At 48.9% G+C, this 24,548-nt stretch overlaps 1 pseudogene; it reads left to right on the forward strand.

Moving 5' to 3' along the window:
* LOC118383697 (vacuolar protein sorting-associated protein 8 homolog) overlaps positions 1-24,548 on the forward strand; it is a 161,782-nt pseudogene that overhangs the window by 118,905 nt on the left and 18,329 nt on the right.

A 24,548-nucleotide genomic window follows, 5' to 3' on the forward strand; every position in this document is an offset into this window, starting at 1 on the left:
AGCCTCACACACACACCATACACACACACCATACACACACACCATACACACACACCATACACACACACCATACACACACACACCATACATACACACACCATACACACACACCATACACACACACGCCATACACACACACGCCATACACACACACCATACACACACACCACACACACACCATACACACCTCACACACACACCATACACTCACACACACACCATACACCCACACACACACCATACACTCACACACCATACACACACCATACACCACACACACCATACACACACCATACATACATACACCATACACTCCTCACACACACCACCATACACACACACACCATACACCACACACACCATACACACACCATACATACATACACCATACACTCCTCACACACACCACCATACACACACACACACACACACACCATACACACGCACACCATACACACACACACACACACACCATACACACACACACCATAAACACACACACACACACCATACACACACACACACACACCATACACACACACACACCATACACACACCACACACACACCATACACACATCATACACACCACACACCACACACACACACCACACACACACCATACACACACACACACACACACACACACACACACACACACACACACACACACACACACACACACACACACACACACACACACACACACACACACACACACACACACACACACACACACACACACACACACACACACACACACACACACACACACACACACCATACACAAACAAGCCTACACACACTCATTCACTATAACTATGCCATACAACAGAAAATAGAGTATTAACACACACAACCACAGAGAAATCCAGCGCCTTCAGAATGTTTCACACCCCTTGACTTATTCCACATGATGTAGTTACAGCCTGAATTCAAAATGGATGACATTGACATTTTAACTCATTTGTTGAAAATGCAACACAGAAATATCTCATTTACATATTAATTAGTATTCAACCCTTTGTTATGACACTTCAAATTGAGCTCCGGTGGATCTTTGATCCTCCTCGATTGGAGTCCACCTGTGACCAATACAATTGTTTGGACATGATTTAGACAGAAACACACCTGTCTCTATATAAGGTCCCACAGTTGACAGTGCATGTCAACTATACCATGAAGTCAGAGTAACTGGAGAAGCTGTCCCTCGATCTCACGGATAGAACTGTGAGGAATCAGATACACTATATAGACAGCAGTATGTGGACACCCCTTCAAATGAGTGGATTTGGCCAGTTCAGCCACACATCTCCATACAGCCATGCAATCTCCATAGACGCACATTGGCAGTAGAATGGCCTCACTGAAGAGCTCAGTGACTTTCAATGCTGCACCGTCAATGCTTTCAATGCTGCACCTTTCCAACAAGTCAGTTCGTCAAATTTCTCCCCACCTAGAGCTGCCCCCCGGTCAACTGTAAGTGCTGTTATTGTGAAGTGGAAAATTCTAGGAGCAACAACCGTTCAGCTGTGAAGTGGTAGGCCACACAAGCTGAAGCACGTGGTGCCTAAAAATCGTCTGTCCACGGTTGCAACACTGGCTCCCGAGTTCCAAACGGCCTCTGGAAGCAAAATCGGCACAAGAACTGTTCGTCGGGAGCTTCATGAAATGGATTTCTGTGGCCCTGTGCACAAAGCAAGGTCCATATAGAAATGGTTTGTCGCGATCGGTGTGGAAGAACGTGACTGGCCTGCACAGAGCCCTGACCTCAACCCCATCGAACACCTTTAGGATGAATTGGAACGCCGAGCTGCGAGCCAGGCCTAATCACCCAACATCAGTGCCCGACATAAATAATACTCTTGTGGCTGAATGGAAGCAAGTCCTCCTCAGCAATGTTCTAGTGGAAAGTCTTCCCAGAGGAGTGGAGTCTGTTATAGCAGCAAAGGGGGCTGCCAACATCCCATATTAATGCCCATGATTTTGGAATAAGATGTTTGATGAGCAGTATGTGATGTCAGCATGCGTTTGATCATGTAGTGTATCTGTGGAAGGGTATAAAACCATTTGTAGAGTGTTGAAAGTTTCCAAGAGCACAGTGGTCTCCATTATTAGGAAATTAAACAAATATGGAACTAACCAGACTCTGCCAAGAGCTGTCCGACCGACCAAACTGAGAAACCGGGCAAGAAGGACCTTGGTCAGGGAGTTGACCAAAAAACCCCAATGGTTGAGTTGGGAGAACCAGTCTCTACAGAACTTCATCAATCTGGGCTTTATGGGGGAGTGGCCAGACGGAAGCCACTCCTGAGAATAAGACAAGTTACATCAAATCTGGTGTTTGCAGAACAAGTCCTGTGAAAGACAGAGCATGAGGCAAAATATCCTGTGGTCTGATCAGACTGAAATGTAACTCTTTGGTCTGAATACAAAGCGCTGTCTGGAGAGAACCAGGCACAGCTCATCACCCGTCTAACACCATCCCTACCGTGTAGCATGGTGGTGACAGCATCATACTGTGGGGATGCTTTTCAGCTGTAGGGACTGGGAGACTGGTAAGGATAGAGGAAACAATGAATGGAGCCAAATACAGGAAAACCCTTGATGAGAACCTGCTTCAGAGTGCAAACAACCTTAAACTGGGGCGAAGATTTATGTTCCAACAGGACAATGACCCCAAGCATACAGCCCAAGCAACACTGGAATGGCTTCAGAACTAGAATGTTTCATTGAGTGGCCAACTCAAAGCTGATCCAGACATCCCCAAGACGACTCAAAGCTGATCCAGACATCCCCAAGACGACTCAAAGCTGATCCAGACATCCCCAAGACGACTCAAAGCTGATCCAGACATCCCCAAGACGACTCAAAGCTGATCCAGACTTCCCCAAGACGACTCAAAGCTGATCCAGACTTCCCCAAGACGACTCAAAGCTGATCCAGACTTCCCCAAGACGACTCAAAGCTGATCCAGACTTCCCCAAGACGACTCAAAGCTGATCCAGACATCCCCAAGACGACTCAAAGCTGATCCAGACATCCCCAAGACGACTCAAAGCTGATCCAGACTTCCCCAAGACGACTCAAAGCTGATCCAGACATCCCCAAAACGACTCAAAGCTGATCCAGACATCCCCAAGACGACTCAAAGCTGATCCAGACATCCCCAAGACGACTCAAAGCTGATCCAGACATCCCCAAGACGACTCAAAGCTGATCCAGACATCCCCAAGACGACTCAAAGCTGATCCAGACATCCCCAAGACGACTCAAAGCTGATCCAGACTTCCCCAAGACGACTCAAAGCTGATCCAGACTTCCCCAAGACGACTCAAAGCTGATCCAGACATCCCCAAGACGACTCAAAGCTGATCCAGACATCCCCAAGACGACTCAAAGCTGATCCAGACATCCCCAAGACGACTCAAAGCTGATCCAGACATCCCCAAGACGACTCAAAGCTGATCCAGACATCCCCAAGACGACTCAAAGCTGATCCAGACATCCCCAAGACGACTCAAAGCTGATCCAGACTTCCCCAAGACGACTCAAAGCTGATCCAGACTTCCCAAGACGACTCAAAGCTGATCCAGACTTCCCAAGACGACTCAAAGCTGATCCAGACATCCCCAAGACGACTCAAAGCTGATCCAGACATCCCCAAGACGACTCAAAGCTGATCCAGACATCCCCAAGACGACTCAAAGCTGATCCAGACTTCCCCAAGACGACTCAAAGCTGATCCAGACATCCCCAAGACGACTCAAAGCTGATCCAGACATCCCCAAGACGACTCAAAGCTGATCCAGACATCCCCAAGACGACTCAAAGCTGATCCAGACTTCCCCAAGACGACTCAAAGCTGATCCAGACATCCCCAAGACGACTCAAAGCTGATCCAGACTTCCCCAAGACGACTCAAAGCTGATCCAGACATCCCCAAGACGACTCAAAGCTGATCCAGACATCCCCAAGACGACTCAAAGCTGATCCAGACATCCCCAAGACGACTCAAAGCTGATCCAGACATCCCCAAGACGACTCAAAGCTGATCCAGACATCCCCAAGACAACTCAGCTGCAATCGCCCCCAAAGGTGCTTTTACAAAGTATTGACCCAGGTGTGAACACAAAAATAATAATAATTCATGGGGTATTGTGTGTAGATGGGTGAGAGAAAACAAATCAATGTAATCCGTTTTGAATTCAGGCTGTAACACAACAAGATGTAGACGAAGTCAAGGGGAATTAACACGTTCTGATCCATCACACTATCAGTGCTTTGCTGTTCACTGTCCCAGAATGGACATCTCTATCTCTCTCTGTCCGCGTTTGAAAATGTCATCTCACCAATCAGACAACACACACACACCTGTTTAGCCTCCAGTCAATGTTGTAAATGTCACTTCGACCCTGCATTTATCTTAAATAACTCTGACTTTTCAAAACAGATGATCTTTCTCTTGTTCCTCGTTGCCGTTCAGTCTATCTTCATGCAGGTCACGTTTGATGGGTTTTTCCTCAGGCGCTGGCATTTTACAGTTATTAAAAAGATCCAAATCATCAGAGTGGAAACAATGATTGTTTTATTCTGTTCTTTTACTGTTAATTGAAGCCTGTCAACAGTGGAGGTCTTTGGAGCTACTATAGTGTCCTATAGATGTGGATAGTGTCCTGGAGATGTGGATAGTGTCCTGGAGATGAGAGATGTGGATAGTGTCCTGGAGATGTGGATAGTGTCCTATAGATGAGAGATGTGGATAGTGTCCTGGAGATGTGGATAGTGTCCTGGAGATGTGGATAGTGTCCTGGAGATGTGGATAGTGTCCTGGAGATGTGGATAGTGTCCTGGAGATGTGGATAGTGTCCTGGAGATGGGGATAGTGTCCTAGAGATGTGGATAGTGTCCTAGAGATGGGAATAGTGTCCTGGAGATGAGGATAGTGTCCTGGAGATGTGGATAGTGTCCTGGAGATGTGGATAGTGTCCTGGAGATGTGGATAGTGTCCTAGAGATGTGGATAGTGTCCTGGAGATGTGGATAGTGTCCTAGAGATGTGGATAGTGTCCTGGAGATGTGGATAGTGTCCTGGAGATGTGGATAGTGTCCTAGAGATGAGGATAGTGTCCTAGAGATGAGGATAGTGTCCTAGAGATGAGGATAGTTTCCTGGAGATGAGGATAGTGTCCTAGAGATGAGGATAGTGTCCTAGAGATGAGGATAGTGTCCGAGAGGATAGTGTCCTATAGATAAGAGATTTGGATAGTGTCCTAGAGATGTGGATAGTGTCCTATAGATGAGAGATGTGGATAGTGTCCTGGAGATGAGGATAGTGTCCTGGAGATGAGAGATGAGGATAGTGTCCTGGAGATGAGAGATTTGGATAGTGTCCTGGAGACGTGGATAGTGTCCTGGAGACGTGGATAGTGTCCTGGAGATGTGGATAGTGTCCTAGAGATGAGAGATGTGGATAGTGTCCTAGAGATGAGGAACGGGGATAGTGTCCTGGAGATGAGGGATGTGGATAGTGTCCTGGAGATGAGACGTGGGTAGTGTCCTATAGATGAGAGATGTGGATAGTGTCCTGGAGATGAGGATAGTGTCCTAGAGATGAGGATAGTGTCCGAGAGGATAGTGTCCTAGAGATGGGGATAGTGTCCTGGAGATGAGGGATGTGGATAGTGTCCTATAGATGAGAGATTTGGATAGTGTCCTAGAGATGTGGATAGTGTCCTATAGATGAGAGATGTGGATAGTGTCCTGGAGATGAGGATAGTGTCCTGGAGATGAGAGATTTGGATAGTGTCCTAGAGACGTGGATAGTGTCCTGGAGATGTGAATAGTGTCCTGGTGACGTGGATAGTGTCCTGGAGATGTGGATAGTGTCCTAGAGATGAGAGATGTGGATAGTGTCCTAGAGATGAGGAACAGGGATAGTGTCCTGGAGATGAGGGATGTGGATAGTGTCCTGGAGATGAGACGTGGATAGTGTCCTATAGATGAGAGATGTGGATAGTGTCCTGGAGATGAGGATTAGTGTCCTGGAGATGAGAGATTTGGATAGTGTCCTAGAGATGTGGATAGTGTCCTATAGATGAGAGACGTGGATAGTGTCCTGGAGATGAGAGACGTGGATAGTGTCCTGGAGATGAGGATAGTGTCCTGGAGATGAGAGATTTGGATAGTGTCCGAGAGATGTGGATAGTGTCCTGGAGATGTGAATAGTGTCCTGGAGATGTGAATAGTGTCCTGGAGATGTGAACAGTGTCCTGGAGACGTGGATAGTGTCCTGGAGATGTGGATAGTGTCCTGGAGATGAGAGATGTGGATATTGTCCTAGAGATGAGTATAGTGTCCTAGAGATGAGAGATGTGGATAGTGTCCTAGAGATGAGTATAGTGTCCTAGAGATGGGAGATGTGGATAGTGTCCTAGAGATGAGGGACGGGGATAGTGTCCTAGAGATGAGGATAGTGTCCTAGAGATGTGGATAGTGTCCTAGAGATGTGGATGGTGTCCTAGAGATGTGGATAGTGTCCTAGTGTCCTAGAGATGTGGATAGTGTCCTAGTGTCCTAGAGATGTGGATAGTGTCCTAGAGATGTGGATAGTGTCCTAGAGATGTGGATAGTGTCCTGGAGATGTGGATAGTGTCCTGGAGATGTGGATAGTGTCCTAGAGATGTGGATAGTGTCCTAGAGATGTGGATAGTGTCCTAGAGATGTGGATAGTGTCCTAGAGATGTGGATAGTGTCCTAGAGATGAGATGTGGATAGTGTCCTAGAGATGAGGATAGTGTCCTAGAGATGAGGGATGTGTATAGTGTCCTAGAGATGGGGACAATGTCCTAGAGATGGGGATAGTGTCCTAGAGATGAGGATAGTGTCCTATAGAAGAGGATAGTGTCCTATAGAGACCCCATATAAGATGTTTAATAGATGAGTGTTTTATTTGATTCTGTGGGGGATAATTCATCTATTCTCTGAGCTGAACTCTGCCCTGTTCTTATACGTTTCACAACCCTTAAATCAACCGTATAACCAATCAACCAACGTCTGTGGCTGATCCATGCTGATGTGATGTGTTGTGGCTGATCCATGCTGTTGTGTTGTGGCTGATCCATACTGATGTGTTGTGTTGTGGCTGATCCATGCTGTTGTGTTGTGGCTGATCCATGCTGATGTGTTGTGTTGTGGCTGATCCATGCTGTTGTGTTGTGGCTGATCCATGCTGATGTGTTGTGTTGTGGCTGATCCATGCTGATGTGTTGTGTTGTGGCTGATCCATGCTGATGTGTTGTGTTGTGGCTGATCCATGCTGATGTGTTGTGGCTGATCCATGCTGATGTGTTGTGTTGTGGCTGATCCATGCTGATGTGTTGTGTTGTGGCTGATCCATGCTGATGTGTTGTGTTGTGGCTGATCCATACTGATGTGTTGTGTTGTGGCTGATCCATGCTGATGTGTTGTGTTGTGGCTGATCCATGCTGTTGTGTTGTGGCTGATCCATGCTGTTGTGTTGTGGCTGATCCATGCTGTTGTGTTGTGGCTGATCCATGCTGTTGTGTTGTGGCTGATCCATGCTGTTGTGTTGTGGCTGATCCATGCTGTTGTGTTGTGGCTGATCCATACTGATGTGTTGTGGCTGATCCATGCTGATGTGTTGTGGCTGATCCATGCTGATGTGTTGTGTTGTGGCTGATCCATGCTGATGTGTTGTGTTGTGGCTGATCCATACTGATGTGTTGTGTTGTGGCTGATCCATGCTGATGTGTTGTGGCTGATCCATACTGATGTGTTGTGGCTGATCCATGCTGATGTGTTGTGGCTGATCCATACTGTTGTGTTGTGGCTGATCCATGCTGATGTGTTGTGGCTGATCCATGCTGATGTGATGTGGCTGATCCATACTGATGTGTTGTGGCTGATCCATACTGATGTGATGTGTTGTGGCTGATCCATACTGTTGTGTTGTGGCTGATCCATGCTGATGTGTTGTGGCTGATCCATGCTGATGTGATGTGGCTGATCCATGCTGTTGTGTTGTGGCTGATCCATGGTGTTGTGTTGTGGCTGATCCATGCTGATGTGATGTGGCTGATCCATGCTGTTGTGTTGTGGCTGATCCATACTGATGTGTTGTGGCTGATCCATACTGATGTGTTGTGGCTGATCCATACTGATGTGTTGTGTTGTGGCTGATCCATGGTGTTGTGTTGTGGCTGATCCATGGTGATGTGTTGTGTTGTGGCTGATCCATGGTGTTGTGTTGTGGCTGATCCATACTGTTGTGATGTGGCTGATCCATGCTGATGTGTTGTGGCTGATCCATACTGATGTGTTGTGTTGTGGCTGATCCATGGTGTTGTGTTGTGGCTGATCCATACTGATGTGTTGTGGCTGATCCATGCTGTTGTGTTGTGGCTGATCCATACTGTTGTGTTGTGGCTGATCCATGCTGATGTGTTGTGATGTGGCTGATCCATGCTGATGTGTTGTGGCTGATCCATACTGATGTGTTGTGGCTGATCCATGCTGTTGTGTTGTGTTGTGGCTGATCCATGGTGTTGTGATGTGGCTGATCCATGCTGATGTGTTGTGTTGTGGCTGATCCATACTGATGTGTTGTGTTGTGGCTGATCCATGCTGATGTGTTGTGTTGTGGCTGATCCATGGTGTTGTGATGTGGCTGATCCATGCTGATGTGTTGTGTTGTGGCTGATCCATACTGATGTGTTGTGTTGTGGCTGATCCATGCTGATGTGTTGTGTTGTGGCTGATCCATGGTGTTGTGATGTGGCTGATCCATGCTGATGTGTTGTGTTGTGGCTGATCCATACTGATGTGTTGTGTTGTGGCTGATCCATGCTGATGCTGTTGTGTGTTGATGTTGTGGCTGATCCATGGTGTTGTGATGTGGCTGATCCATGCTGATGTGTTGTGTTGTGGCTGATCCATACTGTTGTGATGTGGCTGATCCATACTGTTGTGATGTGGCTGATCCATACTGTTGTGTTGTGGCTGATCCATACTGTTGTGATGTGGCTGATCCATACTGTTGTGATGTGGCTGATCCATACTGTTGTGTTGTGGCTGATCCATACTGATGTGTTGTGGCTGATCCATACTGATGTGTTGTGTTGTGGCTGATCCATACTGATGTGTTGTGTTGTGGCTGATCCATGCTGATGTGTTGTGTTGTGGCTGATCCATGGTGTTGTGTTGTGGCTGATCCATACTGATGTGATGTGGCTGATCCATGCTGTTGTGTTGTGGCTGATCCATACTGATGTGATGTGGCTGATCCATGCTGTTGTGTTGTGGCTGATCCATGCTGTTGTGTTGTGGCTGATCCATGCTGTTGTGTTGTGGCTGATCCATGCTGTTGTGTTGTGGCTGATCCATACTGATGTGTTGTGGCTGATCCATACTGATGTGTTGTGGCTGATCCATACTGATGTGATGTGGCTGATCCATGCTGTTGTGATGTGGCTGATCCATGCTGTTGTGATGTGGCTGATCCATGCTGTTGTGTTGTGGCTGATCCATGCTGTTGTGTTGTGGCTGATCCATGCTGTTGTGTTGTGGCTGATCCATACTGATGTGTTGTGGCTGATCCATGCTGTTGTGTTGTGGCTGATCCATACTGTTGTGTTGTGGCTGATCCATGCTGATGTGTTGTGGCTGATCCATGCTGTTGTGTTGTGGCTGATCCATACTGATGTGTTGTGGCTGATCCATACTGATGTGTTGTGGCTGATCCATGCTGATGTGTTGTGGCTGATCCATACTGATGTGTTGTGGCTGATCCATACTGATGTGATGTGGCTGATCCATACTGATGTGTTGTGGCTGATCCATGCTGATGTGATGTGGCTGATCCATACTGATGTGTTGTGGCTGATCCATACTGATGTGTTGTGGCTGATCCATGGTGTTGTGTTGTGTTGTGGCTGATCCATGGTGTTGTGATGTGTTGTGGCTGATCCATGGTGCTGTTGTGTTGTGGCTGATCCATGCTGATGTGATGTGGCTGATCCATACTGATGTGTTGTGGCTGATCCATACTGTTGTGATGTGGCTGATCCATGCTGTTGTGTTGTGTTGTGGCTGATCCATGGTGTTGTGATGTGTTGTGGCTGATCCATGCTGTTGTGTTGTGGCTGATCCATGCTGATGTGTTGTGTTGTGGCTGATCCATGGTGATGTGTTGTGTTGTGGCTGATCCATGGTGTTGTGATGTGGCTGATCCATGCTGATGTGATGTGTTGTGGCTGATCCCATGCTGTTGTGTTGTGGCTGATCCATGCTGATCCATGCTGATGTGTTGTGGCTGATCCATGCTGTTGTGTTGTGGCTGATCCATGCTGTTGTGTTGTGGCTGATGTTGTGTTGTGGCTGATCCATGCTGATGTGTTGTGTTGTGGCTGATCCATGCTGATGTGTTGTGTTGTGGCTGATCCATGCTGATGTGTTGTGGCTGATCCATGCTGATGTGTTGTGGCTGATCCATGCTGATCCATGCTGATCCATGCTGATGTGTTGTGGCTGATCCATACTGATGTGTTGTGGCTGATCCATACTGATGTGTTGTGGCTGATCCATGCTGATGTGATGTGGCTGATCCATGCTGATGTGTTGTGTTGTGGCTGATCCATACTGTTGTGTTGTGGCTGATCCATGCTGATGTGTTGTGTTGTGGCTGATCCATGGTGTTGTGATGTGTTGTGGCTGATCCATGCTGATGTGTTGTGTTGTGGCTGATCCATGCTGATGTGTTGTGTTGTGGCTGATCCATGCTGATGTGTTGTGGCTGATCCATGCTGATGTGTTGTGGCTGATCCATGCTGTTGTGTTGTGGCTGATCCATGCTGATGTGTTGTGTTGTGGCTGATCCATGCTGATGTGTTGTGTTGTGGCTGATCCATGCTGATGTGTTGTGTTGTGGCTGATCCATGCTGATGTGTTGTGGCTGATCCATGCTGATGTGTTGTGGCTGATCCATGCTGATGTGTTGTGGCTGATCCATGCTGTTGTGTTGTGGCTGATCCATGCTGATGTGTTGTGGCTGATCCATACTGATGTGTTGTGGCTGATCCATGCTGATGTGTTGTGGCTGATCCATGCTGATGTGTTGTGTTGTGGCTGATCCATACTGATGTGTTGTGTTGTGGCTGATCCATGCTGATGTGTTGTGTTGTGGCTGATCCATACTGATGTGATGTGTTGTGGCTGATCCATGCTGATGTGTTGTGGCTGATCCATGCTGATGTGTTGTGGCTGATCCATACTGATGTGTTGTGGCTGATCCATACTGATGTGATGTGCTGATCCATGGCTGATCCATGTGTTGTGTTGTGGCTGATCCATGCTGTTGTGTTGTGTTGTGGCTGATCCATGGTGTTGTGTTGTGTTGTGGCTGATCCATGCTGATGTGTTGTGTTGCTGATCCATACTGATGTGTTGTGGCTGATCCATACTGATGTGTTGTGTTGTGGCTGATCCATGATCCATGCTGTTGTGTTGTGGCTGATCCATTGATGTTGTGGCTGATCCATGCTGTTGTGTTGTGGCTGATCCATACTGATGTGATGTGGCTGATCCATACTGTTGTGTTGTGTTGTAGCTGATCCATGCTGATGTGTTGTGGCTGATCCATACTGATGTGTTGTGTTGTGGCTGATCCATGCTGATGTGTTGTGGCTGATCCATGCTGATGTGTTGTGGCTGATCCATACTGATGTGTTGTGGCTGATCCATGCTGATGTGTTGTGGCTGATCCATGCTGATGTGTTGTGGCTGATCCATGCTGTTGTGTTGTGGCTGATCCATGCTGATGTGTTGTGGCTGATCCATGCTGATGTGTTGTGGCTGATCCATACTGATGTGTTGTGGCTGATCCATGCTGATGTGTTGTGTTGTGGCTGATCCATGCTGATGTGTTGTGGCTGATCCATGGTGTTGTGTTGTGGCTGATCCATGCTGATGTGATGTGTTGTGGCTGATCCATGCTGATGTGTTGTGTTGTGGCTGATCCATGCTGATGTGTTGTGTTGTGGCTGATCCATGCTGATGTGTTGTGGCTGATCCATGCTGTTGTGTTGTGGCTGATCCATGCTGTTGTGTTGTGGCTGATCCATGCTGATGTGTTGTGGCTGATCCATGCTGATGTGTTGTGTTGTGGCTGATCCATGCTGTTGTGTTGTGGCTGATCCATGCTGTTGTGTTGTGGCTGATCCATACTGTTGTGTTGTGTTGTGGCTGATCCATACTGTTGTGTTGTGGCTGATCCATGCTGTTGTGTTGTGGCTGATCCATGCTGTTGTGTTGTGGCTGGTCCATTCTGATGTGTTGTGTTGTGGCTGATCCATGCTGATGTGTTGTGTTGTGGCTGATCCATGCTGATGTGTTGTGTTGTAGCTGATCCATACTGATGTGTTGTAGCTGATCCATGCTGTTGTGTTGTGGCTGATCCATGCTGATGTGTTGTGTTGTGGCTGATCCATACTGTTGTGTTGTAGCTGATCCATGCTGTTGTGTTGTGGCTGATCCATACTGATGTGTTGTGGCTGATCCATGGTGATGTGTTGTAGCTGATCCATGCTGTTGTGTTGTGGCTGATCCATACTGATGTGTTGTGTTGTAGCTGATCCATGCTGATGTGTTGTGTTGTGGCTGATCCATGCTGATGTGTTGTGTTGTGGCTGATCCATGCTGATGTGTTGTGTTGTGGCTGATCCATGCTGATGTGTTGTGTTGTGGCTGATCCATGCTGTTGTGTTGTGGCTGATCCATACTGATGTGTTGTGGCTGATCCATGCTGATGTGTTGTGTTGTGGCTGATCCATGCTGATGTGTTGTGTTGTGGCTGATCCATGCTGATGTGTTGTGTTGTGGCTGATCCATGCTGTTGTGTTGTGGCTGATCCATACTGATGTGTTGTGGCTGATCCATGCTGATGTGTTGTGTTGTGGCTGATCCATGCTGATGTGTTGTGTTGTGGCTGATCCATGCTGATGTGTTGTGTTGTGGCTGATCCATGCTGATGTGTTGTGTTGTGGCTGATCCATGCTGATGTGTTGTGTTGTGGCTGATCCATGCTGTTGTGTTGTGTTGTGGCTGATCCATGCTGTTGTGTTGTGTTGTGGCTGATCCATGCTGATGTGTTGTGGCTGATCCATACTGTTGTGTTGTGGCTGATCCATACTGATGTGTTGTGTTGTGGCTGATCCATACTGATGTGATGTGTTGTGGCTGATCCATGCTGATGTGTTGTGTTGTGGCTGATCCATGGTGTTGTGATGTGGCTGATCCATGCTGATGTGTTGTGTTGTGGCTGATCCATACTGTTGTGATGTGGCTGATCCATACTGTTGTGATGTGGCTGATCCATACTGTTGTGTTGTGGCTGATCCATACTGTTGTGATGTGGCTGATCCATACTGTTGTGATTGTGGCTGATCCATACTGTTGTGTTGTGGCTGATCCATACTGATGTGTTGTGGCTGATCCATACTGATGTGTTGTGTTGTGGCTGATCCATACTGATGTGTTGTGTTGTGGCTGATCCATGCTGATGTGTTGTGTTGTGGCTGATCCATGGTGTTGTGTTGTGGCTGATCCATACTGATGTGATGTGGCTGATCCATGCTGTTGTGTTGTGGCTGATCCATACTGATGTGATGTGGCTGATCCATGCTGTTGTGTTGTGGCTGATCCATGCTGTTGTGTTGTGGCTGATCCATGCTGTTGTGTTGTGGCTGATCCATGCTGTTGTGTTGTGGCTGATCCATACTGATGTGTTGTGGCTGATCCATACTGATGTGATGTGGCTGATCCATGCTGATGTGATGTGGCTGATCCATGCTGTTGTGATGTGGCTGATCCATGCTGTTGTGTTGTGTGGCTGATCCATGCTGTTTTGTGTTGTGGCTGATCCATACTGGCTGATCCATACTGATGTGGCTGATCCATGCTGTTGTGTTGTGGCTGATCCATACTGTTGTGATGTGGCTGATCCATGCTGATGTGTTGTGGCTGATCCATGCTGTTGTGTTGTGGCTGATCCATGCTGATGTGATGTGGCTGATCCATACTGATGTGTTGTGGCTGATCCATACTGATGTGATGTGGCTGATCCATACTGATGTGTTGTGGCTGATCCATACTGATGTGATGTGGCTGATCCATACTGATGTGTTGTGGCTGATCCATGCTGATGTGATGTGGCTGATCCATACTGATGTGTTGTGGCTGATCCATACTGATGTGATGTGGCTGATCCATGGTGTTGTGTTGTGTTGTGGCTGATCCATGGTGTTGTGATGTGTTGTGGCTGATCCATGGTGTTGTGTTGTGTTGTGGCTGATCCATGCTGATGTGATGTGGCTGATCCATACTGATGTGTTGTGGCTGATCCATACTGTTGTGATGTGGCTGATCCATGGTGTTGTGTTGTGTTGTGGCTGATCCATGGTGTTGTGATGTGTTGTGGCTGATCCATGCTGTTGTGTTGTGGCTGATCCATGCTGATGTGTTGTGTTGTGGCTGATCCATGGTGTTGTGATGTGTTGTGGCTGATCCATGGTGTTGTGATGTGGCTGATCCATGCTGATGTGATGTGTTGTGGCTGATCCATGCTGATGTGTTGTGTTGTGGCTGATCCATGCTGATGTGTTGTGGCTGATCCATGCTGATGTGATGTGTTGTGGCTGATCCATACTGATGTGTTGTGTTGTGGCTGATCCATGCTGTTGTGATGTGTTGTGGCTGATCCATGCTGATGTGATGTGTTGTGGCTGATCCATACTGATGTGTTGTGTTGTGGCTGATCCATACTGATGTGATGTGTTGTGGCTGATCCATGCTGATGTGTTGTGGCTGATCCATACTGATGTGTTGTGTTGTGGCTGATCCATACTGTTGTGATGTGTTGTGGCTGATCCATACTGATGTGATGTGTTGTGGCTGATCCATGCTGTTGTGTTGTGGCTGATCCATACTGATGTGTTGTGTTGTGGCTGATCCATACTGATGTGTTGTGTTGTGGCTGATCCATACTGTTGTGTTGTGGCTGATCCATACTGATGTGTTGTGTTGTGGCTGATCCATGCTGATGTGTTGTGGCTGATCCATACTGATGTGTTGTGGCTGATCCATACTGTTGTGTTGTGGCTGATCCATGCTGATGTGATGTGGCTGATCCATGCTGTTGTGATGTGGCTGATCCATACTGATGTGTTGTGGCTGATCCATGCTGTTGTGATGTGGCTGATCCATACTGATGTGATGTGGCTGATCCATACTGATGTGTTGTGGCTGATCCATACTGATGTGTTGTGCCTGATCCATACTGATGTGTTGTGGCTGATCCATGCTGATGTGATGTGGCTGATCCATGCTGATGTGTTGTGTTGTGGCTGATCCATACTGTTGTGTTGTGGCTGATCCATGCTGATGTGTTGTGTTGTGGCTGATCCATGGTGTTGTGATGTGTTGTGGCTGATCCATGCTGATGTGTTGTGTTGTGGCTGATCCATGCTGATGTGTTGTGGCTGATCCATACTGATGTGTTGTGGCTGATCCATACTGATGTGTTGTGGCTGATCCATACTGATGTGATGTGATGTGTTGTGGCTGATCCATGCTGATGTGTTGTGTTGTGGCTGATCCATGGTGTTGTGATGTGTTGTGGCTGATCCATGCTGATGTGTTGTGTTGTGGCTGATCCATACTGTTGTGTTGTGGCTGATCCATGCTGATGTGTTGTGTTGTGGCTGATCCATGGTGTTGTGATGTGTTGTGGCTGATCCATGCTGTTGTGTTGTGGCTGATCCATACTGATGTGATGTGGCTGATCCATGCTGTTGTGTTGTGGCTGATCCATACTGATGTGATGTGGCTGATCCATGGTGTTGTGTTGTGTTGTGGCTGATCCATGCTGATGTGTTGTGATGTGGCTGATCCATGCTGTTGTGATGTGGCTGATCCATGCTGATGTGTTGTGGCTGATCCATGGTGATGTGTTGTGGCTGATCCATGGTGATGTGTTGTGTTGTGGCTGATCCATGGTGATGTGTTGTGTTGTGGCTGATCCATGGTGATGTGTTGTGGCTGATCCATGCTGATGTGTTGTGTTGTGGCTGATCCATGCTGATGTGTTGTGTTGTGGCTGATCCATGCTGATGTGTTGTGGCTGATCCATGGTGATGTGTTGTGGCTGATCCATACTGATGTGTTGTGTTGTGGCTGATCCATGCTGATGTGTTGTGGCTGATCCATACTGATGTGTTGTGGCTGATCCATGGTGATGTGTTGTGGCTGATCCATGCTGATGTGATGTGTTGTGGCTGATCCATGCTGATGTGTTGTGTTGTGGCTGATCCATGCTGTTGTGTTGTGGCTGATCCATGCTGATGTGTTGTGGCTGATCCATGCTGATGTGATGTGGCTGATCCATACTGATGTGTTGTGGCTGATCCATGCTGTTGTGTTGTGGCTGATCCATGGTGTTGTGATGTGTTGTGGCTGATCCATGGTGTTGTGTTGTGGCTGATCCATGCTGATGTGATGTGTTGTGGCTGATCCATGCTGATGTGATGTGTTGTGGCTGATCCATGCTGATGTGATGTGTTGTGGCTGATCCATGCTGATGTGTTGTGGCTGATCCATGCTGTTGTGTTGTGGCTGATCCATGCTGTTGTGTTGTGGCTGATCCATGCTGTTGTGTTGTGGCTGATCCATGCTGATGTGTTGTGTTGTGGCTGATCCATGCTGTTGTGTTGTGGCTGATCCATGCTGTTGTGTTGTGGCTGATCCATGCTGATGTGTTGTGTTGTGGCTGATCCATGCTGTTGTGTTGTGGCTGATCCATGCTGATGTGTTGTGTTGTGGCTGATCCATGCTGATGTGTTGTGTTGTGGCTGATCCATACTGATGTGTTGTGGCTGATCCATGCTGTTGTGTTGTGGCTGATCCATGCTGTTGTGTTGTGGCTGATCCATACTGATGTGTTGTGTTGTGGCTGATCCATACTGTTGTGTTGTGGCTGATCCATGCTGATGTGTTGTGTTGTGGCTGATCCATGCTGATGTGTTGTGGCTGATCCATGCTGTTGTGTTGTGGCTGATCCATGCTGATGTGTTGTGTTGTGGCTGATCCATGCTGATGTGTTGTGTTGTGGCTGATCCATGCTGATGTGTTGTGTTGTGGCTGATCCATGCTGTTGTGTTGTGGCTGATCCATACTGATGTGTTGTGGCTGATCCATGCTGATGTGTTGTGTTGTGGCTGATCCATGCTGATGTGTTGTGTTGTGGCTGATCCATGCTGATGTGTTGTGTTGTGGCTGATCCATGCTGATGTGTTGTGTTGTGGCTGATCCATGCTGTTGTGTTGTGTTGTGGCTGATCCATGCTGTTGTGTTGTGTTGTGGCTGATCCATGCTGATGTGTTGTGGCTGATCCATACTGTTGTGATGTGGCTGATCCATGCTGATGTGTTGTGTTGTGGCTGATCCATGGTGTTGTGATGTGGCTGATCCATGCTGATGTGTTGTGTTGTGGCTGATCCATACTGTTGTGATGTGGCTGATCCATGCTGATGTGTTGTGTTGTGGCTGATCCATGCTGATGTGTTGTGGCTGATCCATGCTGTTGTGTTGTGTTGTGGCTGATCCATGCTGTTGTGTTGTGGCTGATCCATGCTGATGTGTTGTGTTGTGGCTGATCCATGCTGTTGTGTTGTGGCTGATCCATGCTGTTGTGTTGTGGCTGATCCATGCTGTTGTGTTGTGGCTGATCCATGGTGTTGTGATGTGTTGTGGCTGATCCATGGTGATGTGTTGTGTTGTGGCTGATCCATGCTGATGTGTTGTAGGTGTTTGCTGAGACCACGTTGGACCCCCAGCAGAGTCAGTCCTGGGACCAGCTACGATGTCTCTACAGAGGACCTTCCAGGGTAGGTCTGCTACTCCTTTCTGTGTTTCTCCCTCTCCTCTCATGTTATGTTCCTCTCTGCATTGAAACGTGGAAGACGTCACCGTCAGTAAGTGGATACACTAAAGGATTAGCTGGCATCAATACTTCCTATTGCTGACTGGGCTTCAAATAATGATGGAGAGAGACAGGCAGGCAGAGAGACAGGCAGGCAGACAGAGAGACAGGCAGGCAGGCAGAGAGACAGGCAGGCAGGCAGGCAGGCAGGCAGGCAGGCAGGCAGAGAGACAGGCAGGCAGGCAGAGAGGCAGGCAGGCAGGCAGGCAGGCAGGCAGAGAGGCAGGCAGGCAGGCAGGCAGGCAGAGAGGCAGGCAGGCAGGCAGGCAGGCAGGCAGGCAGGCAGGCAGGCAGGCAGGCAGGCAGGCAGGCAGGCAGGCAGGCAGGCAGGCAGGCAGGCAGGCAGGCAGGCAGGCAGGCAGGCAGGCAGGCAGGCAGGCAGGCAGGCAGGCAGGCAGGCAGGAGGCAGGCAGGCAGGCAGGCAGGCAGGCAGGCAGGCAGGCAGGCAGGCAGGAGGCAGGCAGGCAGGCAGGCAGGCAGGCAGGCAGGCAGGCAGGCAGGCAGGCAGGCAGGCAGGCAGGCAGGGAGGCAGGCAGGCAGGCAGGCAGGCAGGCAGGCAGGCAGGCAGGCAGGCAGGCAGGCAGGCAGGCAGGCAGGCAGGCAGGCAGGCAGGCAGGCAGGCAGGCAGGCAGGCAGGCAGGCAGGCAGGCAGGCAGGCAGGCAGGCAGGCAGGCAGGCAGAGAGGCAGGCAGGCAGGCAGGCAGGCAGGCAGGCAGGCAGGCAGGCAGGCAGGCAGGCAGGCAGGCAGGCAGGCAGGCAGGCAGGCAGGCAGGCAGGCAGGCAGGCAGGCAGGCAGGCAGGCAGGCAGGCAGGCAGGCAGGCAGGCAGGCAGGCAGGAGGAGGAGAGAGAGAGAGAGAGAGAGACGGGCAGGTATAGGAGAGAGACGGGCAGGTATAGGGAGAGAGACGGGCAGGTATAGGGAGAGAGACGGGCAGGTATAGGGAGAGAGACGGGCAGGTATAGGAGAGAGACGGGCAGGTATAGGGAGAGAGACGGGCAGGTATAGGAGAGAGACGGGCAGGTATAGGGAGAGAGACGGGCAGAGAGACGGGCAGGCAGGCTTTTCTGTTCTGTTCAATGGAAATATCCCCCTCTCCTCCCTCCACTCCTCCTCTCCTCTCTTCCTCTCCTCCCTCCACTCCTCCTCTCCTCTCTTCCTCTCCTCCCTCCACTCCTCCTCTCCTCTCTTCCTCTCCTCCCTCCACTCCTCCTCTCCTCTCTTCCTCTCCTCCCCTCCTCTCTTCCTCTCCTCCCTCCACTCCTCCTCTCCTCTCTTCCTCTCCTCCCTCCACTCCTCCTCTCCTCTCTTCCTCTACCATCCTTCTGTTCTGTTCAGGGGAAATATCCCCCCCCTCCCTCCCTCTCCTTATCAATCCTCTCCTCCCTCCCTCTCCTTATCCCTCCTCTCCTCCCCCTCTCCTTATCCCTCCTCTCCTCTCCCCCCCCTCTCCTTATCCCTCCTCTCCTTCCCCTCTCCTTATCAGTCCTCTCCTCCCTCCCTCTTTTTTTTATTTTTTTTATTTCACCTTTATTTAACCAGGTAGGCTAGTTGAGAACACCTTTATTTAACCAGGTAGGCTAGTTGAGAACACCTTTATTTAACCAGGTAGGCTAGTTGAGAACACCTTTATTTAACCAGGTAGGCTAGTTGAGAACACCTTTATTTAACCAGGTAGGCTAGTTGAGAACACCTTTATTTAACCAGGTAGGCTAGTTGAGAACAAGTTCTCATTTGCAACTGCGACCTGGCCAAGATAAAGCATAGCAGTGTGAACAGACAACACAGAGTTACACATGGAGTAAACAATTAGCAAGTCAATAACACAGTAGAAAAAAATGGGCAGTCTATATACAATGTGTGCAAAAGGCATGAGGAGGTAGGCGAATAATACAATTTTGCAGATTAACACTGGAGTGATAAATGATCAGATGGGCATGTACAGGTAGAGAGATATTGGTGTGCAAAAGAGCAGAAAAGTAAATAAATAAAAACAGTATAAAAACAGTATGGGAATGAGGTAGGTGAAAAAGGGTGAGCTATTTACCTATAGACTATGTACAGCTGCAGCGATCGGTTAGCTGCTCGGATAGCTGATGTTTGAAGTTGGTGAGGGAGATAAAAGTCTCCAACTTCAGCGATTTTTGCAATTCGTTCCAGTCACAGGCAGCAGAGTACTGGAACGAAAGGCGGCCAAATGAGGTGTTGGCTTTAGGGATGATCAGTGAGATACACCTGCTGGAGCGCGTGCTACGGATGGGTGTTGCCATCGTGACCAGTGAACTGAGATAAGGCGGAGCTTTACCTAGCATGGACTTGTAGATGACCTGGAGCCAGTGGGTCTGGCGACGAATATGTAGTTAGTGAGGGCCAGCCGACTAGAGCATACAAGTCGCAGTGGTGGGTGGTATAAGGTGCTTTAGTGACAAAACGGATGGCACTGTGATAGACTGCATCCAGTTTGCTGAGTAGAGTGTTGGAAGCCATTTTGTAGATGACATCGCCGAAGTCGAGGATCGGTAGGATAGTCAGTTTTACTAGGGTAAGCTTGGCAGCATGAGTGAAGGAGGCTTTGTTGCGGAATAGAAAGCCGACTCTGGATTTGATTTTTGATTGGAGATGTTTGATGTGAGTCTGGAAGGAGAGTTTGCAGTCTAGCCAGACACCTAGGTACTTATAGATGTCCACATATTCAAGGTTGGAACCATCCAGGGTGGTGATGCTAGTCGGGCATGCGGGTGCAGGCAGCGATCGGTTGAAAAGCATGCATTTGGTTTTACTCGTTTAAGAGCAGTTGGAGGCCAAGGAAGGAGTGCTGTATGGCATTGAGGTTTGATAGCACAGTGTCCAATGACGGGCCGAAAGTATATAGAACGGTGTCGTCTGCGTAGAGGTGGATCAGGGAATCGCCCGCAGCAAGAGCAACGTCATTGATATATACAGAGAAAAGAGTCGGCCCGAGAATTGAACCCTGTGGCACCCCATAGAGACTGCCAGAGGACCGGACAGCATGCCCTCTGATTTGACACACTGAACTCTGTCTGCAAAGTAATTGGTGAACCAGGCAAGGCAGTCATCCGAAAAACCGAGGCTGTTGAGTCTGCCGATAAGAATTTGGTGATTGACAGAGTCGAAAGCCTTGGCGAGGTCGATGAAGACGGCTGCACAGTACTGTCTTTTATCGATGGCGGTTATGATATCATTTAGTACCTTGAGTGTGGCTGAGGTGCACCCGTGACCGGCTCGGAAACCAGATTGCACAGCGGAGAAGGTACGGTGGGATTCGAGATGGTCAGTGACCTGTTTGTTGACTTGGCTTTCGAAGACCTTAGATAGGCAGGGCAGGATGGATATAGGTCTATAGCAGTTTGGGTCCAGGGTGTCTCCCCTTTGAAGAGGGGGATGACTGCGGCAGCTTTCCAATCCTTGGGGATCTCAGACGATATGAAAGAGAGGTTGAACAGGCTGGTAATAGGGGTTGCGACAATGGCGGCAGATAGTTTCAGAAATAGCGGGTCCAGATTGTCAAGCCCAGCTGATTTGTACGGGTCCAGGTTTTGCAGCTCTTTCAGAACATCTGCTATCTGGATTTGGGTAAAGGAGAGGCTTGGGTGAGGAACTACGGGGGGGGCGGAGCTGTTGGCCGAGGTTGGAGTAGCCAGGCGGAAGGCATGGCCAGCCGTTGAGAAGTGCTTATTGAAGTTTTCGATAATCATGGATTTATCGGTGGAGACCGTGTTTCCTAGCCTCAGTGCAGTGGGCAGCTGGGAGGAGGTGCTCTTGTTCTCCATGGACTTCACAGTGTCCCAGAACTTTTTGGAGTTGGAGCTACAGGATGCAAACTTCTGCCTGAAGAAGCTGGCCTTAGCTTTCCTGACTGACTGCGTGTATTGGTTCCTGACTTCCCTGAACAGTTGCATATCACGGGGCTATTCGATGCTATTGCAGTCCGCCACAGGATGTTTTTGTGCTGGTCGAGGGCAGTCAGGTCTGGAGTGAACCAAGGGCTGTATCTGTTCTTGGTTCTGCATTTTTTGAACGGAGCATGCTTATCCAAAATGGTGAGGAAGTTACTTTTAAAGAATGACCAGGCATCCTCAACTGACGGGATGAGGTCAATGTCCTTCCAGGATACACGGGCCAGGTCGATTAGAAAGGCCTGCTCACAGAAGTGTTTTAGGGAGCGTTTGACAGTGATGAGGGGTGGTCGTTTGACTGCGGCTCCGTGGCGGATACAGGTGATGAGGCAGTGATCGCTGAGATCCTGGTTGAAGACAGCGGAGGTATATTTGGAGGGCCAGTTGGTCAGGATGACGTCTATGAGGGTGCCCTTGTTTACAGAGTTAGGGTTGTACCTGGTGGGTTCCTTGATGATTTGCGTGAGATTGAGGGCATCTAGCTTAGATTGTAGGACTGCCGGGGTGTTAAGCATATCCCAGTTTAGGTCACCTAACAGAACAAACTCTGAGGCTAGATGGGGGCGATCAATTCACAAATGGTGTCCAGGGCACAGCTGGGAGCTGACGGGGTCGGTAGCAGGCGGCAACAGTGAGAGACTTGTTTCTGGAGAGAGTAATTTTCAAAATTAGTAGTTCAAACTGTTTGGGTATGGACCTGGAAAGTATGACATTACTTTGCAGGCTATCTCTGCAGTAGACTGCGACTCCGCCCCCTTTGGCAGTTCTATCTTGACGGAAGATGTTATAGTTGGGTATGGAAATCTCTGAATTTTTGGTGGCCTTCCTGAGCCAGGATTCAGACACGGCAAGGACATCAGGGTTAGCAGAGTGTGCTAAAGCAGTGAGTAAAACAAACTTAGGGAGGAGGCTTCTGATGTTGACATGCATAAAACCAAGACTTTTCGATCACAGAAGTCAACAAATGAGGGTACCTGGGGACATGCAGGGCCTGGGTTTACCTCCACATCACCCGGGGAAACAGAGAAGGAGTAGTATGAGGGTGCGGCTAAAGGCTATCAAAACTGGTCGCCTAGAGCGTTGGGGGCAGAGGATAAGAGGAGCAGGTTTCTGGGCATGGTAGAATATATTCAGGGCATAATGCGCAGACAGGGGTATGGTGGGGTGCGGGTACAGCGGAGGTAAGCCCAGGCACTGGGTGATGATGAGAGAGGTTGTATCTCTGGACATGCTGGTTGTAATGGGTGAGGTCACCGCATGTGTGGGGGGTGGGACAAAGGAGGTAACATGGGTATGCAGAGTGGATCTAGGGGCTCCATTGTGAACTAAAACAATGATAACTAACCTGAACAACAGTATACAAGGCATATTGACATTTGGGAGAGACATACAGCGAGGCATACAGTAATCACAGGTGTTGAATTGGGAAAGCTAGCTAAAAACAGTAGGCGAGGCTAATCAGCTAGCACAACAAACAGCAGGTATAATGGCGTTGACTAGGCAACTGGGCCGACAGATAAAACAAACAAGCAGAATGGAGTACCGTGATTAATGGACAGTCCAGCGTGCGTCAGCTATGTAGCCAAGAGATCAGTGTCCAGGGGCAGCGGTGGATGGGCAGGGAAGCTGGGCTGGCGAGTGTTATCCAGGTTTTTTTTTAAAACTAACAATGACTAAATAGCTTGTAGCTAGTTAGCTGGTTAGCGTCTGGAGGTTCTTGAGTGTGTCATAAAAATAAAATAAAATTAAAAGTGATAGCGATTCCGTATCACAGTGGGTGAGGCAGGTTTCCGGAAGGTATAAACAAAATAAAAATCAAAGAGAGATAGAAAGTAAATGGGTTCAGAGTGTTTGGGATGCGGTGAGTCAGATGGTTAGCAGGCCTGTGCTAACAAGCTAACAGTTCGTAGGCCCGGGCTAGACAAGCTAGCCGTTAGCAGGCCGAATTAGCAAGCAGGGAGATAGCGAGGGCTAGAGAGCTAACCTTTGGGGGACGTCGCGATGGGGTGAGTCTGTTTATTCCTCTTCTTGCGGTGACATCGACAGACCGGTCGTGGGCCCGGGTAATTGTAGTCCAGGAGTATGCTACAGGAGCTCTAGTACGCTGGGTGAGCTGGAGACACAGCGTTTCAGAAAGCTCGCGGGCCTTGGCCAGCAGATGGATCTTTGGCAATGTCGCAACGAAAAAGCCTGTTGAAACCACCTCGGACGATTATGTCGTCGGACCAGTCGTGATGGATCGGCGGGGCTCCGTGTCGGCAGTAAAGGGTCCAGGCCAATTGGCAAAAGAGGTATTGTTGGGCCTCTTCGGCTAGTCGGGAGATGGGCTTAGCTCAAGGCTAACTGTAGCTTGTTTTGGGACAGAGACGTTAGCCAGGAGTAGCCACTCGGATTGCAGCTAGCTAGTTGCGATGATCCGGTGTAAAGGTTCAGAGCTTGCGGTAGGAATCCGGAGATGTGGTAGAGAAAGAGCAGTCTGATATGCTCTGGGTTGATGTCGCGCTGGTGTCCTAGTTAGCTTAGAAGACCGCTAGCAATGGCTAACTGAGTACGAGCTAGAAGCTAGTTAGCTGGCTAGCTTC

The sequence above is a fragment of the Oncorhynchus keta genome, unplaced genomic scaffold (genome assembly GCF_023373465.1).
Source record: "Oncorhynchus keta strain PuntledgeMale-10-30-2019 unplaced genomic scaffold, Oket_V2 Un_contig_226_pilon_pilon, whole genome shotgun sequence".
Classification (NCBI taxonomy): Eukaryota; Metazoa; Chordata; class Actinopteri; order Salmoniformes; family Salmonidae; genus Oncorhynchus; species Oncorhynchus keta.